Below are 19,482 nucleotides of genomic sequence, written 5' to 3' on the forward strand. Positions count from 1 at the left end.
CTGAGGACATTTGACATGTCTCCAATGACTCTTACAAACATTTATAGATGCACCATAGAAAGCATATTGTCAGGTTGCACCACAGCTTGGTTTAGAAACAAACAGCAAGAAATTGCAGAAAGACGTATGTGTAGCCCAGTCCATCACAAAGACTTGACTTCCCATCATTGACTCCATCTATAACCTTGCCTTGAACACTCGCTGCCTCGAAAAGCAGCCAACATAATCAAAGACTTCATCTCCCTGCTCCTGTTCAGGTACAGAAGGCACCGAAACTTAAAAGTACAGGAACTCGAGAGAGTCAAGAGCAGCTTCTTCCCCTATGTTGTCAGGCATCTGAATGATCTTTTCACCTCTACTGTCTGATTCACCTCTACCCCATTGCGGAAATTGAACTTTGTCTTTGGAATTGATGTGGTACAATGCTGAGAACTATATTCTGCACTCTGCACCTTCCTGTTTACTCTATTGTTTGTACTTGAGTTTGACTTGATAGTATCTATATATTATATTATCTATATATTATATTATTTGATCTGATTAGATAGCATGCTAACAAGACTTTTCATTGTACCTCAGTACACATGACAATAATAAGCCTAAACCTAAACTATACCTTGCTATGCAATCACAGGAATGATACAACAGTCCTTTCACCTTTTTCCTTCCAACAAACTATGAATGTAAACATTCCTTCCAGGTGAACCCCTCATTTACTTTCACTTCCTACAGTTGAATATATTGCATTTGAAACTTTGTGTTCTCCTGCACATAAGACAGAAAAAAAAGATTGCCTGATTACTGTGCAGAACATCTTTGCTCAATTGGCAAAACTGACCCCAAGTGTGCGGTTGCCTGTGCTTTAATTCTCTATTCTACTTTCTGTTTTTTATCTTACATTATTCCAACAAAACTCAACAGAAACTCAAGGAATAGCATTTCATTTTCAAATTAGATACCTTATTCTCCTTAGGTCATAGCACTGAATTTAATGGCTTCATATAAACTACTCCATTCAGCTTTTATTACAAAAATAAGGAGGCTGGGGGGAGACTAGATGAAGATTGAGGGGAGACCTGATAGAAGCATATAAAATTCTGAGAGGCATAGACAAGGCTTTAAGTCAACTTTTCTCCCAGGGTGTAAATGTCAAAGACTAGAGGACACAGTTTTAAAGTCAGAATGAGAGGGTTTAAAAGAGATCTACAGGGTAGGTTTTTACGCAGAGAATAATGAGTGCTTAGAATACACTGCCAGGGTGAAAGCAGATAAGATAATGGTGTTTAAGAGGCTTTTAAATGGGACATGAATATGTGGGGAATGGAGGGAAATGGACGAGATGCAGGCAGAGGAGATACGTTTAATTTGGCATCATGTTTCATACCAATATTGTTGATCAAAGGGGTTGTTCCTGTGCTGTATTGCTTTTTTGTACAATTGCTACATCTGATGAAAAGTTATAAACTTATAACATTAACTCTGTTCTACTCTCCACAGTTGCTATGTTTACTTCTGAGTATTTCCACAACTCTCTTTTAGTTTAGATTTCCAGCAATTGCAGTTTTTGATATCTCTCTGTTTTTGCATTGTTTTTTTCTGCCTTCTGTCCTCATTTATATCCATCGGCTTACATCTCCTGTGGACAGATCAGCAGCAAGGAACAAGCCTTCATCGTTCTCTTTCAGCCTGCAACATCATTATTACTTCTATCAATCTATATCTCTTTGTCTCTACCCTATCATAGGCATTCGCATTTTTTCTGTTTAACTCTCTCCCATTTCTGCACCTTAAAGCTTGCTTTATTTATAACTTTTCCAACTTCTAATGAAAGGTTATCAACCTGAAACCTAACATGTTCCTTTGACTCGCTGATCTACTGATTGCCCTCAACAATTTCTGTTTTTATTTTACATTTTATTTCACATTTCCAACATCTGCAGTTTTTATTTTGCTTTTTCAAACAATACAATATCATTATGTTGCTCTATGTGGGATTTTGTCGTATAGTTTGCTACAAATATGACTCCAAATTGGGAAATGAGATTGCTCAAAATTTCCTTTTAGGCGCACACGAAAAACGGATGACATTTCAGCCCATCGAGGTTCTGCCAGCTGCCATTCCTCACTAGTGTATCCTCTAACATATGTTTTCACATTTCCATCAACATCCTCCCTCACCCTACAAGATTCTAACACTCAAATTCACATTCAATAGAAGCCAATGACCCATCTGCCCTGCATGTCTTTGGGATAGGGAAAGAAACCAGAGTACCAATGGCACACTGGGAGAATAAACAAACTCTACACAAAAGTCAAGATGAATCTGAGCCAATGGTGATATAATGATGCAGCTTTATGAACTGCAGGGTGCAATATTGTCTTTTTCCTAAAACAAGCAGACTTTTAAATATGTTTCTTTTTCCAGGAAACTCAAATAATCATAGTAAGCACTGCGTGAAAAATGCCCTCGGAGAATAAACAGTGTTAATGTACTTTAAACAGTTCATACACTCTTCAAAACAAAATGTAAAGTCATAATTGATTTTGTTTAATGAATACTATTTGACACATTTATTTATCAACAAAAGGGATGATTAATAATATAGCACCACTAAAACACAATGAAATATCGATAGCAGGGTCATCAACCAAATTCTTGAACATGTGTATAATAAATACCAACTCTAAAAGATCATCTCATCCATTACATCTGAGTGAAGATTTACATCACAGAAATTTACCTTAAATCTCTCAAATACTTTTGCAAGAATATTAAGCTCTTATGATTATAAAGAAGACAAATGTTTACAAAAATTGTGTTATGTTTTATCACAGCAAATCATAATCATAAGATCATAAGTGATAGGAGTAGAATGAAGCCATTTGGCCCATCAAGTCTACTCTGCCATTCAGTCATGGCTGATCTATCTCTCCCTCCTAACCCTATTCTCCTGCCTTCTCCCCATACCTCTGACACCTGCCAATTCAAGAATGCAGGAATCGCAGCCAATTTAAGAACTACGATTTGGCTGGATTTTCTAGTTAGGCTCTCAACACATGTTCTGTCAATGCCAGTTACCAATTCAAATTTAGGGAGAGGACTTCAGAGATAACAGTGTGGATGGAGCTGTGCTCCAAGCAAGTTGAATCCATTTCATGTCTATATTTATGAGAGTGAAATACCGCAGATAGTTCAAATATGAGGTAAAGCAGAATATGCAAGTGATATTAAAGAGGGCAGAAACAGAAAATCACTTGGAAATTTAACTCTGCTTCCCTTTCCACAGATGCTGCCTGATCTGCAGAGAATATCTGGAGCACTTTTCATTTTATTGCTTTTATTAATAATTCATGAAATTAATTCAAATAATAATTATTTTATGCAGGATGAGAAACATCGCTATATCGTGCTATGCTAATCTGCTTGTGATAGAATTTGGAAAATAGATTGCAAAATATAATTGGATATTTACTGCATGTGGCAAAGTTTACCCTTTCTTTCCAATTCTCTATGTGATACATGGAGGCACCTGTATATCAGTAATGATGACAAGCGGTATGCAATGGCTTGCACAGGTCACAGAAGGGAGTCATCACAAGACGCCTGAGATTTGCTTGGCATATGGATAAGAAACATAGAAACATTGAAAATAGGTGCAGGAGTAGGCCATTCGGCTCTTCGAACCTGCACCACCATTCAATATGATCATGGCTGATCATCCAGCTCAGTAACCTGTACCTGCCTTCTCTCCATACCCCCTGATCCCTTTAGCCACAAGGGCCACATCTAACTCCCTCTTAAATATAGCCAATGAACTGGCCTCAACTACCTTCTGTGGCAGAGAATTCCACAGACTCACCACTCTCTGTGTGAAGAAATGTTTTCTCATCTCGGTCCTAAAAGACTTCCCCCTTATCCTTAAGCTGTGACCCCTGGTTCTGGACTTCCCCAACATCGGGAACAATCTTCCCGCATCTAGCCTCTCCAACCCCTTAAGAATTTTATATGTTTCTATAAGATCCCCCCTCAGTCTTCTAAATTCCAGCGAGTATAAGCCTAGTCTATCCAGTCTTCATATGAAAGTTCTGCCATCCCAGGGATCAATCTGGTGAACCTTCTCTGTACTGTAAATCTGCTTCAGTAAATCTTGTCTCACGGAGATCATTCTCCCTCAACTAACACCCTGGGCATTGTGTATTCTCCTTGGAATCTCTAACTCTTGTGCTCCCTCTTTTGTAATGCACGAACAAGACCCCAACTGAAAATCCTTTGAGTGCCTTAGGCCTCTTCTAAAATCAGAGAATTGTAATAGCAAAGAAAGAGATCTTCCAGCTCATCGAGTCTTTGTAGGGCTCCTGATAGGCTGTTTCAGAGCCTCTAGAAGGTCTGCAGCAGCATGGGGCTCCATTAGATTAGACACCTTTTTTTTAATATCAAAAAACACTTTATTCAAGTAATAAATATTTACAAAACATCTTCTTTTCAACAACACCATCAGACATTTCCGGAGGTTACACATTCAATGCAGATATTCATTTCCAATTTTACACAGAATCCCTTATTTGGAGGGGCGTCTCTCTCCACCACATCCTGCCCCCTCATGTCCAGCAGCGGAAGGACCCTAGACTGTGGTCCTCCCCCACAGAGCCTTGGCGTTGGCTGCACCAAGCTTCAGTGCGTCCCTCAGCATGTACTCCTGCAGTCTGCAGCGGACCAGTCGGCAACATTCCCCGACGGACAGCTCGCTCCGCTGGGAGGTCAACAAAGCTCGGGCAGACCAAAGAGCATCTTTCACCGAGTTGATGACCTTCCAGCAGCACTCGATGTCAGTCTCTGAATGCGTCCCTGGGAATAGTCCGTATGATTACAGAGTCCTCTGTGACGGAACTGCTCGGAATAAATCGTGACAGGGACAGGTAGAACCTCAGCAGGTAGTGGCACTTGGTGCCCACGTGCCTTGGCTCTACACTCCGCCTGATGCAGTCACACACGAAGGTGGCCATCAGGATGAGGGCGACATTGGGCATGCTTTTACCCCCGTAGTCTGCCGACTTGTGCATTGTGGCTCGTCTCACCCAGTCCATCGTCGACCCCCAAATGAAGCGGAAGACGGCCCGGGTGATCCACGTGGCGTAGGAGGGAGGGACGGGCCACACAGCAGCCCCGAGAGCACCTCACAGCTGATGACCAGATTTTTCCCTGTGAAGGAGAGGGAGCGCTGCTTCCACAGCTCCAGCTTCTTCCCCACCTTGGCTATCCGCTCCAGCCAATTCTTGTCACACGCCTCAGCCTTCCCGAACCAGATGCCCAGCACCTTCAAGAAGTCAGGCTTGATGGTGAAGGGGATGGAAGATCGGTCGGGCCAGTTGCCAAAGAGCATGGCCTCGCTCTTCCTGCGGTTTACCCTGGCCCCCATGGCCGACTCAAACTGGTCGCTGACGCTGATCAGTCTGTGGACCGAGCCTGGATCCGAGCAGAAGACGGCAACATCGTCCATGTACAGGGAGGCCTTGACCTGAGTGCCCCCACTGCCTGGCAATGTCAGAAGCTGTCTGATTCCCACCCATTGATTTGGATTGCACTACAGATATCGGTGTAGAGCAGTTGGATCTACTTCCTGATTTCCTCCCCAAAGCCCATTTTGGAGAGCACGTCCCTCATGTACGTGTGCGATATCCTGTCGAAGGCCTTCTCCTGGTCCAAGCTGACCAGGCAGGCATCCACCCGTCTGTCCTGCACGTAGGCAATGGTATCTCTCAGCAGCACCAGGCTGTCTGAGATTTTCCTGCCAGGTACAGCACAGGTTTGGTCCGGGTGGATCACCTATCCCTGAGCAAACTTCACCCGGTTGGCGATGGCCTTAGACAGGATCTCGTAGTCTACATTCAACAATGTGATGGCTCCAAGTGACTGAGAACACACAGACATGGCCTATAGTCACAGGACGTGGCTAAACAGCAATGGAGGACATCAACACACTGCCTGGCCAGAACGAGCCCTGCAACACTGACCCAGGGACTCACCGACCCGACCCAACACCAGTTGCCTGTACAATTGACCTTTATGACCAAGTTCAGACTGACATTATTTTTAAAATGTCAGATTTGAAGGGTACGAGATGGTACATAAATATGGTGACTCTAGTACACTGACAGGGTGGTCTGATTTCTTATATTCTTTTACTTAGTATGATTGTGACTAATGTATAGTAGGATTGTCATTGAACAGTATGCAAAAAAAGAAATTCAATGTATTAGGTACATGTGACAATAAAGTACCATTGAACCATTGGTACAGCAATTTGATCAGTTCTATTTCCCTGCTTTTTCACTATTCCCCTGCTAATTCTTTACCTTCAACTGCCTGTCCAGCCCTCTTTGAAATCCCTGATTAGAGAACCTACAAAAGCCTACAGAATTTTAGAATCAAGCTTATTTTAGAATTCATCCTACAGCATTTTAGAATCAAGCCTATTGCATACAATTTCTTACACAGTAGAATTTTATAGTAGTGCCTCATTAAAAAAAGCATTGGCTCACCACTGCCCACTGCATATTTAACACACCTCTTCTAGATATTTGAGAAAGGCTTGTAATTGTTGCAACCTAGGAAACTTGGCAGTCAAAGCATTTGGGAATGCCCAAGAAGCAGCAGTGTGATAATAATTAGATCAGTGTTGTTAGTTTAGAGTTGAGTATCAGCCAGGATACAGAGGAAAATATACTTACTTCTTCAAAATACTTCCATAGAGCATAGGGTGGCACAGTGGCACAGTGATAGAGTTGCTGCCTTACAGCGCAAGAAACCCAAGTTCAATCCTGACTATGGGTGCTGACAAAAAGGAGTTTATACCCTCTCTCTGTGACCACGTGGGTTTTCTCCGGCTTCCTCCCACATACCAAAGACATACAGGCTTGTAGGTTAATTGGCTTTGGTAAAACATTGTAAATTGCCCCTCGTGTGCAGGATAATGCTAGTGTGCGGGGTGATTGCTGGGGTGCGTGAGCTTGGTGGGCCGAAAGGCCTGTATCCGTGCTGTATTTCTAAAGTCTAAAGATTACTTTATGTCAAACTAAAGGAACATGGTGCCTCAGCCAAGCAAAAAGTAGTGAACAAGTTTGTTGACTAGCTTAATTGAAATAAACATTTCTCATTAATCTTATTGGGTTTATAGAGGCTATTTTCTAGTTTAGTGACTTTTGACAGTTAATGAACAAATATCGTGTTAATTGAATGCTAAAATGCTGAAACAACACTTTTGAATAAATTGTATCTTTGCTTACTGTTCATGATAAATTAACCTTAAGAATACAATGGTAGGAAAATAGAAAGCAATTGACCTCTGTAAGTGAGCTGTGCATATCGCACTGTTGGGAAAATAAAAGGAAATATTCTAATAGAATTTCATTGCATTTCACAGCAAATTATTTTCTTTCTGCAAGGTAACCACTGGAGTAGATAAATGTAACAGTCAATTTGTGTAGAGCAAGCAGATAAATGGCCAATTAATATGTCTGGATGAGAATAAATCATAACTCTAGGAGAACTCTTTTGCTTTATCAGAAAGCACAAGTTCTTCTGTGTACAGCTGGCAAACAGGTAAGATCTCTTAGATAGTATCATCCTCAGGACCTCCCATGATGCAGAACTCTCACAGTTGTACACCGAATAATTTGTCAGTATTATCAATTCAAGGCCTGAGGTAGTAAACAACAGATAATTACACCCACATAGCAAAGGTTCTTTTTCTGGGGATATTCATCAAGTGAAAACTATTAGAAATATGAAAACATTTTGCCAATCCAACTACAGAAGAAAACATAGAAAGAGTAGGGCTTTCAAACCCTCAAATAAGCTAGCCAATAATATAAAGGAGGATAGTAAAAGCTTTTTTAGGTATGTGAAGAGGAAAAAAATTGTCAAGGCAAATGTGGGTCCCTTGAAGACAGAAGCAGGGGAATTTATTATGGGGAACAAGGAAATGGCAGACGAGTTGAACCGGTACTTTGGATCTGTCTTCACTAAGGAAGATACAAACAATCTCCCAGATGTTCTAGTGGCCAGAGATCCTAGGGTGATGGAGGAACTGAAGGAAATTCACATTAGGCAGGAAATAGTGTTGGGTAGACTGATGGGACTGAAGGCTGGTAAATCCCCAGGGCCTGATGGTCTGCATCCCCGGGTACTTAAGGAGATGGCTCTAGAAATCGTAGACGCATTGGTGATCATTTTCCAATGTTCTATAGATTCAGGACCAGTTCCTGTGGATTGGAGGGTAGCTAATGTTATCCCACTTTTTAAGAAAGGGGGAGAGAGATAATGGGAAATTATAGACCAGTTAGTCTGACATCAGTTTATTCACAAAATGCTGGAGTAACTCAGCAGGTCGGGCAGCATCTCAGGAGAGAAGGAATGGGTGACGTTTCGGGTCGAGACCCTTCTTCAGACTGATGTCAGGGGGGCGGGACAAAGGAAGGATATAGGTGGAGACAGGAAGATAGAGGGAGATATGGGAAGGAGGAGGGGAAGGGAGGGACAGAGGAGCTATCTAAAGTTGGAGAAGGCGACGTTCATACCACCGGGCTGCAAACTGCCCAGGCGAAATATGAGGTGCTGTTCCTCCAATTTCCGGTGGGCCTCACTATGGCACTGGAGGAGGCCCATGACAGAAAGGTCAGATTGGGAATGGGAGGGGGAGTTAAAGTACTCGGCCACCGGGAGATCCGTTTTGTTAATGCGGACCGAGCGCAGGTGTTCGGCGAAGCGATCGCCGAGCCTGTGCTTGGTTTCGCCGATGTAAATAAGTTGACATCTAGAGCAGCGGATGCAATAGATGAGGTTGGAGGAGGTGCAGGTGAACCTTTGTCTCACCTGGAAAGACTGTTTGGGTCCTTGGATGGAGTTGAGGGGGGAGGTAAAGGGACAGGTGTTGCATCTCGTGCGGTTGCAGGGGAAAGTGCCCGGGGTTGGGGTGGTTTGGGTAGGAAGGGACGAGTGGACAAGGGAGTTACGGAGGGAATGGTCTCTGCGGAACGCAGAGAGGGGAGGGGATGGGAAGATATGGCCAGTGGTGGGGTCCCGTTGTAGGTGATGGAAATGTTGGTGGATGATATGTTGGATCCGCTGGCTGGTGGGGTGGAAGGTGAGAACGAGGGGGATTCTGTCCTTGTTGCGAGTGGGGGGAGGGGGAGCAAGAGCGGAGCTGCGGGATGTAGAAGAGACCCTAGTGAGAGCCTCATCTATAATGGAGGAGGGGAAGCCCCGTTTTCTGAAGAACGAGGACATCTCGGAAGCCCTAGTGTGAAACACCTCATCCCGGGCGCAGATGCGGCGTAGACGGAGGAATTGGGAGTAGGGGATAGACTTTTTGCAGGGGACCGGGTGGGAAGAAGTGTAGTCCAGATAGCTGTGCGAGTCAGTGGGTTTATAGTAAATGTCCGTCACTAGTCTGTTTCCTGTGATGGAGATGGTGAGGTCCAGAAACGGGAGGGAGATGTCAGAGATAGTCCAGGTATATTTAAGGGCAGGATGGAAATTGGAGGTGAAGTGTATGAAGTCAGTGAGTTCTGCATGGGTGCAAGTGGTAGCACCAATGCAGTCGTCGATGTAGCGGAGGTAGAGTTCGGGGATGGGGCCGGTGTACGTCTGGAACAGGGATTGTTCGACGTACCCGACAAAGAGGCAGGCATAGCCAGGGCCCATGCGATTGCCCATAGCTACGCCTCTGGTTTGGAGGAAGTGGGAGGAGTCAAAGGAGAAGTTGTTGAGGGTAAGAACCAGCTCTGCCAGGCGGAGGAGAGTGTTGGTCGATGGGGATTGGCTGGTTCTACGGTCGAGGAAGAAACGGAGGGCTTCGAGACCATCCTTGTGGGGGATGGAAGTGTTGAGTGACTGGACATCCATGGTGAAGATGAGGGAGTGGGGGCCTGGGAACCGGAAGTTATCAAGGAGATGGAGAGCGTGTGAGGTGTCTTGGACGTAGGTGGGGAGGGATTTAACCAGGGGGGATAGGATGGAGTCGAGGTAGGTAGCGATAAGTTCGGTGGGGCATGAGCAGGCAGAAACAATGGGTCTGCCGGGACAGTTATGTTTGTGGATTTTGGGTAGGAGGTAGAATCGGGCCGTGCGGGGCTGGGGAACTATGAGATTGGAGGCACTGGGGGGTAGATCGCCGGAGATGATGAGGTCAATGATGGTGCTGCTGATAAAGGTCTGGTGTTTATCTGTGGGGTCATGGTCAATTCAAAATTACGGAGCATTTGGATAGCAGTTACAGGATCGTTCCGAGTCAGCATGGATTTACGAAGGGGAAATTATGCTTGACTAATCTTCGGGAATTTTTTGAGGATGTAACTAGGAAAATTGACAGAGGAGAGCCGGTGGATGTAGTGTACGTTGATTTTCAGAAAGCCTTCAACAAGGTCCCACATAGGAGATTAGTCGGCAAAATTAGAGCACAGGGTACTGACATGGATAGAAAATCGGTTGGCAGACAGGAAGCAAAGAGTGGGGATAAATGGGTCCCTTTCAGAATGGCAGGCAGTGACCAGTGGGGTACTGCAAGGCTCGGTGCTGGGACCGCAGCTATTTACAATATACATTAATGACTTGGATGAAGGGATATAAGTACCGTTAGCAAATTTGCAGATGATACAAAGCTGGGTGGTAGTGTGATCTGTGAGGAAGATGCTATGAGGTTTCAGGGTGACTTGGAGAGGTTGTGTGAGTGGACAGATGCATAGCAGATGCAGTTTAATGTGGATAAGTGTGAGGTTATCCACTTTGGTGGTAAGAATAAGAAGGCAGATTATTATCTGAATGGTGTCAAGTTAGGAAAAGGGGACGTACAACGAGATCTGGGTGTCCTAGTGCATCATTCACTGAAAGCAAGCATGCAGGTACAGCAGGCAGTGAAGAAAGCCAATAGAATGTTGGCCTTCATAACAAGAGGAGTTGAGTATAGGAGCAAAGAGGTCCTTCTGCAGTTGTACAGGGCACTAGTGAGACTGCACCTGGAGTACTGTGTGCAGTTTTGGCCTCCAAATTTGAGGAAGGATATTCTTGCTATTGAGGGCGTGCAGCGTAGGTTTACTAGGTTAATTCCCGGAATGGCAGGACTGTCATATGTTGAAAGACTGGAATGACTAGGCTTGTATACACTGGAATTTAGTCGGATGAGAGGGGATCTTATCGAAACATATCAGATTATTAAGGGGTTGGACACATTAGAGGCAGGAAACATGTTCCCAATGTTGGGGGAGTCCAGAACCAGGGGCCACAGTTTAAGAATAAGGGGTAGGCCATTTAGAACGGAGATGAGGACAAACTTTTTCAGTCAGAGAGTTGCAAATCTGTGGCATTTCCTGCCTCAGGAGGCAGTGGAGGCCAATTCTCTGAATGCATTCAAGAGAGAGCTAGATAGAGCCCTTAAGGATAGCGGAGTCAGGGGGTATGGGGAGAAGGCAGGAACGGGGTACTGATTGAGAATGATCAGCCATGATCACATTGAATGGTGGTGCTGGCTCAAAGGGCCGAATGGCCTGCTCCTGCTCCTGCACCTATTGTCTATTGTCTATTGTCTATTGTCTAAATTGAGTTAATATTTTAATCAATAAGATACTGCTGGAAGAACTTGGCAGATCAAGCAGAGGGAAAGGGATCGTCAACTTTTTGGGTTGGGGCTCTACATCAGAATTCTTAATATTTTAATCCTCTCCTCACGCTGGCTGACACAAAAAGATTCTGTGACTCTGGATTTATCGACTCTGGATCAGTTCCTGTGGACTGGAGGGTAGCCAATGTAACTCCCCTTTTTAAGAAAGGAGGGAACGAGAAAATGTGGAATTATAGACCAGTTAACCTTACATCGGTCGTGGGGAAGATGCACGAGTCGATTTTTAAAGATGTTATAGCAGTGCATTTGGAAAGCAGTGACAGGATCAGTCAAAGTCAGCATGGATTTATGAAGGGGAAATCATGCTTGACTAATCTTCTGGAATTTTTTGAGGATTTAACAAGTAGAATGGATAAGAGAGAACCAGTGGACGCGGTGTATCTGGACTTTCAAAAAGCCTTTGATAAGGCCCCACACAAAAGAATAGTGTGAAAAATTAGAGCACATGGTATTGGGGGTAGTGTATTGACATGGCTAGAGAACTGGTTGGCAGACAGGAAGCAAAGAGTAGGAATTAATGGGTACATTTCAGAATGGCAGGCAGTGACTAAGGGGGTGCCGATTTATCCTCATTGCTGGGACCCCAGTAATTTACAATATATATTAATGACTTGGATGAAGGGATTAAAAGTACCATTAGCAAATTTGCAGATGATACAAAGCTGGGTGGCCGTGTGAGCTGCAATGAGGATGCTATGAGGCTGCAGGGTGACTTGGATGGGTTGGGTGAGTGGGCAGATGCATGGCAGATACAGTATAATGTGGATAAATGTGAGGTTATCCACTTTGTTGGCAAGAACAGCAAGGCAGATTATTATCTGAATGGTGTCAGATTAGGAAAAGGGGTGGTGCAACAAGACCTGGGTGTACTTGTACATCAGTCACTGAAAGTAAGCATGCAGGTACAGCAGGAAGTGAAGAAAGCTAATGGCATTTTGGCCTTCATTGCGAGAGGATTTGAGTTTAGAAGCAAGGAAGGTCCTACTGCAGTTGTACAGGGCCCTGGTAAGACTGCACCTGGAGTATTGTTTGCAATTTTGGTCTCCTATGTTGAGGAAAGACATTATTACTATTGAGGGAGTGCAGCATAGGTTCACCAGGTTAATTCCCGGGATGGCGGGATTGACATACGATGAAACAATGGGTCGATTGGGCTTGTATTCACTGGAACTTAAAAGGATGAGAGGGGATCTTATAAAAACATATAAAATTCTTAAAGGCTAAATGCAGAAAAAATGTTCCCGATGTTGGGGGTGTACACAACCAGAGGTCACAGTTTATGAATAAGGGGTGGGCCATTTAGGACTGAGATGAGGAAAAACTTCTTCACCCAGAGAGTTGTGAATCTTGGGAATTCTTTGCCACAGAAGGCAGTGGAGGCCAATTCACTGGATGGTTTCAAGAGAGAGTTAGATTTAGCTCTTAGGCTAAAGGAATCAAGAGATATGGGGACAAAAGCAGGAACGGGGTACTGATTTTGGATGATCAGCCATACGTATCATATTGAATGGCGGTTCTGGCTCGAAGGACCGAATCGCCTACTGCTGCAGCTATTTTTCTATGTTTCTCTGTTTCTATGTTTCTATTGCAATGGAAGTTATTTTTTATTATGTTAAGATAACTTTCTAATGGACTCAAGCATAGCACTATCAATAATTTTCTTTTAAATTGGTAATTGTGTGAGAGGGATCCATATAAGACAAAGTGAGAAATGAACTAAAAGTTCTTAATTGGTGCTTCCTGCTGTCATTAATAATGAATAGACAAGAGAAAATAACCATTTGAATCTAGCTATGCTCTTGTTAAATAGAGAAAGATAAAAAATGAAGATTCCAAATGCTAACATTGATATTTCACCTTCTATGCGCAAAATAGCATAAAGAAGAGACACAAAATGCTGGAGTAACTCAGCAGGTCAGTCAGCATCTCTGGATGTTGAAAATGGATGTAATCGAGCAAATTAGGTAGTGATTGATCTGGTACCCATCACTGCATGCCCTGCTGTGGCTGAAGTAGTCACTTTTATGTCCCTCACTAGGGTATGATACAATTCACCACGAGCTAGCACTTCGACTAACAAAATTGCCATGACAATTGTGCTAGTCCTTTTGATTAATGAGTGTTTAAAAAGAGAAGAACCCATTTAGAGTTAGATATCTCTACTCCTTTCCCCCTTGTTATCAATTGTGCTCTGATAGAAAGTTGTGGCCTTTCCTAACCTGATGATGAGTTGACCCCAAGATCAGTATATCTCCTTTTAGAATTTGGATCTGAAATTTTCCAGACCAGGCTAAAAATCCTTCTTCGGCTTATCAGAAACCTCTAGGGTTGGGTTGAGTTAGGTCCTCATTAGATTTTTTACTTTGGACTTTAGAAGTACAGCATAGTAACAAGGCCCTTCAGCCCGCTAAAGCACTATCCTACACACTAGGCACAATTTTCAATTTTACCAAATCCAATTAACCTAAAAATCTGTAAGTCATCATAATGTGGGAGGAACCCAGAGCTCCTGGAGAAAACCCTCATGGTCACTGGGAGACCATGCAAACTCTGTACAGACAGAATCCATAGTCAGGATTGCACTCGGGTCTCTAGCGCTGTATGGCAGCAACTGTACCGCTACGCTGCTGTGCCGTTAGAGTTTCCTATCAGGTCATATTACATAATGGGTATCTCCAAAACACTCCAAAACATCACCTTCATGATGGTGAAGCTTACACCATAAAGCTGGCATTCCACTTCCCATTTTCCCCTTCAGGAGAAGGTTTACCTATGTTTTTGTACATTAAACTGACCATCTTTTGTCCAATGTATCGCATTGAATGCATCAATGTCAACGTCAAACCATCCAAGTTGCCAAAGGGAAGTGGTGATAGAATCTATCAGTGTAGTGACTGTATATGAGGATCTTGTTGCCGCTGGGGTAGAAGTTGTCTATGCATGGTTTCCTGAATGTGCATCCGAGCATGGTCTTAATTCAGAGACAAAACAACAGGAATCCATGTTGGGTTGTATGGGTGTGTTTGCATATAAGTGGGCACAAATGCAACTGGTGCCTGGTATGTGCCCCTCCCTTGCACATGCCACATGTGTGAGACCTTGCCCGCAGCTTTCCTCCAGGCTTCTCACCCCTTCTATCCCATGCTCCTGATGTTGTTGGGGGATTCCAATTTACTGGAGAATTTATGGCCGTGAGTTTAGGGATGGCATGGTGGCGCAGCAGTAGAGTTGCTGCTTTAAAGCTCCAGAGACCCGGGTTCGATCCTGACTATGGGTGCTTGTCTGTGCGCAGTTTGTACGATCTCCCCATGACCTGCGTTGGTTTTATCCTGAATCTCCAGCATCCTCCCACACTCCAAAAACGTACAGGTTTGCAGGTTAATTGGCTTGGTATAATTGTAAATGTGCGGGGGTCGCCAGTCGGCACAGACTCGGTGGGATGAAGGGCCTGTTTCCGCACCGTATCTCTAAACTAAAACTAAATTTAAAATTGCCAGCTGGTGCCAGGGATTGGCATGGTTAAGTGTGCAGGCAGATACAGGGGTTAAGAACTGCGGTGGTTAAATATGTGACCAGCACCAGAGACTGGGAATGGGGGCAGCTCTGGAGTGAAAATAACAACCAGCAAGTCATTGAAGAACTTTGACACCTTGTGAGCCACTTGTAGAAACATTCTGATCAAGCCTATTTATACCTTGAAATGACAAGGACCAGGTTGTCATTTAAATTGAGAATGTCTTCCATTCCCAGTATAATTTCAGTTTTTAGTTTGTGGTATCTTGAAAATGCACTTTCATAAAAATTGCTACTTGTCAAGCAGTATATTTTGTACTTTTCAAGCACCAGATTCATCTGGTAAAAGGTCTCATTTGAAAATTAAACAGAAACGACCTTCAATTGTTCCTGCTGAGAGTGTAATTACTTTCTTGTGTTCAATGATCTGACATAGCAAACTGCTGCTTTTGATTGATTTTGAGGAATATGACATGCCTTAATGTTGGCGGAAGGATGTTCATGGTTAGCAAAAGTTGAAGGATAGCAGACTTTGATTATTAGTAAGTGTGTAAGGGGTTATGGGAAGAAAGTAGGAGAATGGGGTTCAGGGGGAAAGATAGATCAGACATGAATGGCAGAGTAGACTTGATGGGCCGAATGGTCTAATTCTGCTCCAAGAACTTATAAAATTATGATTGTTCCCAAACTAAGGTTATTGGAGTGGAGATCAGATGAAACTGGACAAGTGCCTATTTTTATGTTTGCAACCATCTATTTCATAGATGTTGTAACGTTCATTGAGGAAGTCTAAATAACGTAATTTTAAACTATATTTTCCATACAAGTTTTGAATGATACAATTATTATCTATTTCTCATGGAAATAGGATCATGTCACTCCTAAACTATTCAAAATGTAATGCTACATTTCTGATATATTAACACGTGCTTTCAACTGTTTCACAGGGTTGGATATGGGTCACATGATTCTCCTTCAATCCAACAACAATATCTCTTTCGTCAAATGGTTCCATAAACTGTGGAATTACCTGGGTAAGCCTGGCCTCACACTAGCAGAGATGCTTCCTTTGGGCTGTCCATCTCTTCACTTCGCTTTCTACAATGTTAAGCCTTATTGTTTGTTTTCTTTCCCTGTTCTAATAAAAGGGCTTCAATCTGAAATGTTCACTCTATTTTCCTTTCTGGAAACACTGTCTGAACTGCTGAGCACTATTAGGATTTCCTTGTTTTTATTTCAGTTTGCAGCTGTTTGCAATGTTTTTGACTTTCAAAGATTTCTCCTTATTTTCTCTGACAGATCTGTTCATAATTTACCTGAAGCAAATCTGCTCTGATATCTACTTATCCAGCTTGCTCAGTTCCTTGACCTTTGTACATTTTCACTTTTTTTTTTGTTCGCTGGTAGACAGTGACAGAATATGTTAACAAATTTGAGGCTTCCACGTTCAGACACATATGTGCTAAAGCCCTAAAATTGCTGGTATTCACCTGGCAGTTCACCTTTTAACTACAGGAACTCTTCAAGTTCCAGCCCATTCAAAATTGATACAATTTAACACACAAACATATTTGCATCATTAAATGGGGCCCATTTGCCATAAATGAACTAATTAAAATATTCCTCTAGGACCCTTATCCCTGCTCTCAGTTCTTTTTAGATAATATTTTTTGCAGATTGCTCATAAATCTAAAATGTTGTTCATCTGCTTCCCCATTATTGTTTAATTTCAAATTCCAATTAGCAGCAGTCAGCGGTTCATCATAAATTACAGAGCCCAGTCGATTTGCATGCCTCTCTTGGTGAACTGTATTTCTTTGATATTGCCCATTAATACATGCACTGTGCATTTTCATGAAATGAAGATCTATTGGTCATTTAATAAGGCCCCATGCAATGTTGAATTTGATTGCAATGTAAAGTGAGGCTTGAAAATGCTCAGGTGGGCTATTGAATTTTCTGCATGTTTCATACATCTGCTGAATAATTGTTGCAATATGATGAGCATGTGGGCTATCCTGCCCACACTGTCAAAACATTGGAAAGTAGTTGGGATGCTTAGCATGCACACAAATCTCTTTTGCCAGTTGGAGTGTTATTCACAGCCTACAGTTTTGCATGGGCATTGCCAGTTACAGATTCCAACTGAAATGTTTAATATCATAATAAGATAATATGCTAATGTGTTGAAGCTTGTAACATTTATAATTGGTTCTTGGAACTCACTGACTGAAGCATTAAGTACTTTAATAGAAATCCCACAGGCAGGCCTGGTTTGAGTTCAATAGAACCCACATTCATAGATGTTACGTACTATATCACACATTTAGCACTTTTACTCCAGGGATATATTTCTAGCTTTGAACCTTTTCCTCAATCAATGAAAACAACTGTAGTCTTACTTAAAGATAACAAGTAAGAACTAACAAGAATAGATGCAAAAAGCTGGAGTAACTCTGCGGGACAGGCAGCATCTCTGGAGAGAAGGAATGGGTAATATTTCGTGTCTGTATCCATGCTGCATCTCTAAACTAAACTAAAAAAAAACTAAACAGCCTGACAAATGTGCTTTAATTGTCCAAGTGTCCAGTGCAGTGCAATTAACCGGATAGCTGTCCAATATTGTCACAAGAGAGGCGCAGATATTTCTGCATTGATTACCAAGGAGGATATGCATTAGTGAATAAGAAATGATCATCACAAAACTAGTGGGTACGTTATACCAATAATGCAAGAAAATTGAGAAAAAATTAGATTGCAATAACCTAAATAACAATCAAATAAACAGTCAAAAATCATTTATCTAGTATACACATTCAATGTCATCCGAACAGGCATTATTTGTTCTGACAACATATAGCTAATCAATATTCCTTTCATTTTACATTAGCCAACCACACTTAGTTCCAACTATAGATGAAATCCTATTTAATAATTTCCAAATGCAATATTTATAGATACTGAGTTCACACAATAACAATTTCAGTGAAATAGAACCAACAATAACAAATATATCATTGTGATACCTTGAGAATAATAAGTAATTTAGTTGAACTGAAAGCTTCAAACTGTGCATGTTGTACATCACAAAACAATAAAGCCTCCATATTAATTTCTGAAAATGATTCTCCAGAGCAGACTTACATTTTACTCTTGTGCTCCATTGTGCAAAAAATATTGAAATAAAATATGAAGTTAGTTATGTTGATTATTCCACAAATGTTCCCATTGACATGAACTGATATGTATTGCTTTGGTAGGAACCAAACATGTTGTTTTATTCAAGCTGCATTGTGAAGTAGATGAAATAGATTGATCAATAAATTGTGATATCATTATTTTCCTCTATTTTGCTTAACAATCATTAAAAATGAATATTTTCTGTACTGAGGTGGCAGTAATATATTTTGTGGAAGCCCAAATGTAAAATAATTCAGAAAGAGAGAATGATTGGTAATACCCAAATTAATGTTCAATTTATGATTTAACGTAAAATCTCCCAAACTTGTTTTGTTGCACTTTCATCAGACAGATTTGTTTTATCTGCCTCTCCTCCAATCTCCACTCTAATTAAAATATTGAATTAAAAATGTGATTTCTAACATCTAACTTTATTGCACCTACCTTTGAAATTTCACACTCAATATGCAAACCTAGGTTGTAATACTAAGGAATTGTTAAGCACCTTGTATCATTTGTTATTGAATGAGGTGAAAGATGGCTCAATCCTAGGTAATAAGTTTCAATAGTCTTTATTAGAATGTTGTTAAATGAATGTGCAGGATATATTTGCTTTATTCTAAGATGTAGTCAACACTGATACTTCCATAGCTTTGTCTGCTACTTTATAGTGTCTCATTTTTAGCTGTTATTACCTGGTCTTAATTTGTGATACAAAAATGATAGTGCCTTTGAGAAATTTAAAAGAAAATGCTTCCTATTTCATCACAGGCCCATGTTAGATCATGATACAATGACTCAAGGGCCTGTCCCACTTAGGCGATTTTTTAGGTGACTGTCAAAGTCGTAGCAGATCGCCAAAATTTTCTTTTACCCTACGACAATGACCACGACAATGCCGAGTCAGGTCAATACAAGTTACTTTTTTTGTGAAACTAGCACCTGGCTAAGAGATTACACCGTCTTCGGAAACATCGTGAAATTCCCATGCTTACCTGACCGTCAAACTGTCGCCACCAATCTACCTGTCAAATGTCCTGACGGTAAATAAATTGGTTAACAAAACTATCTTCTGGTATCTTCAAATGCCTTTTCTTAATTTAATATTACGCGC

Source organism: Rhinoraja longicauda, chromosome 7 (assembly GCF_053455715.1).
Source record: "Rhinoraja longicauda isolate Sanriku21f chromosome 7, sRhiLon1.1, whole genome shotgun sequence".
In the NCBI taxonomy this organism is placed as follows: domain Eukaryota; kingdom Metazoa; phylum Chordata; class Chondrichthyes; order Rajiformes; family Arhynchobatidae; genus Rhinoraja; species Rhinoraja longicauda.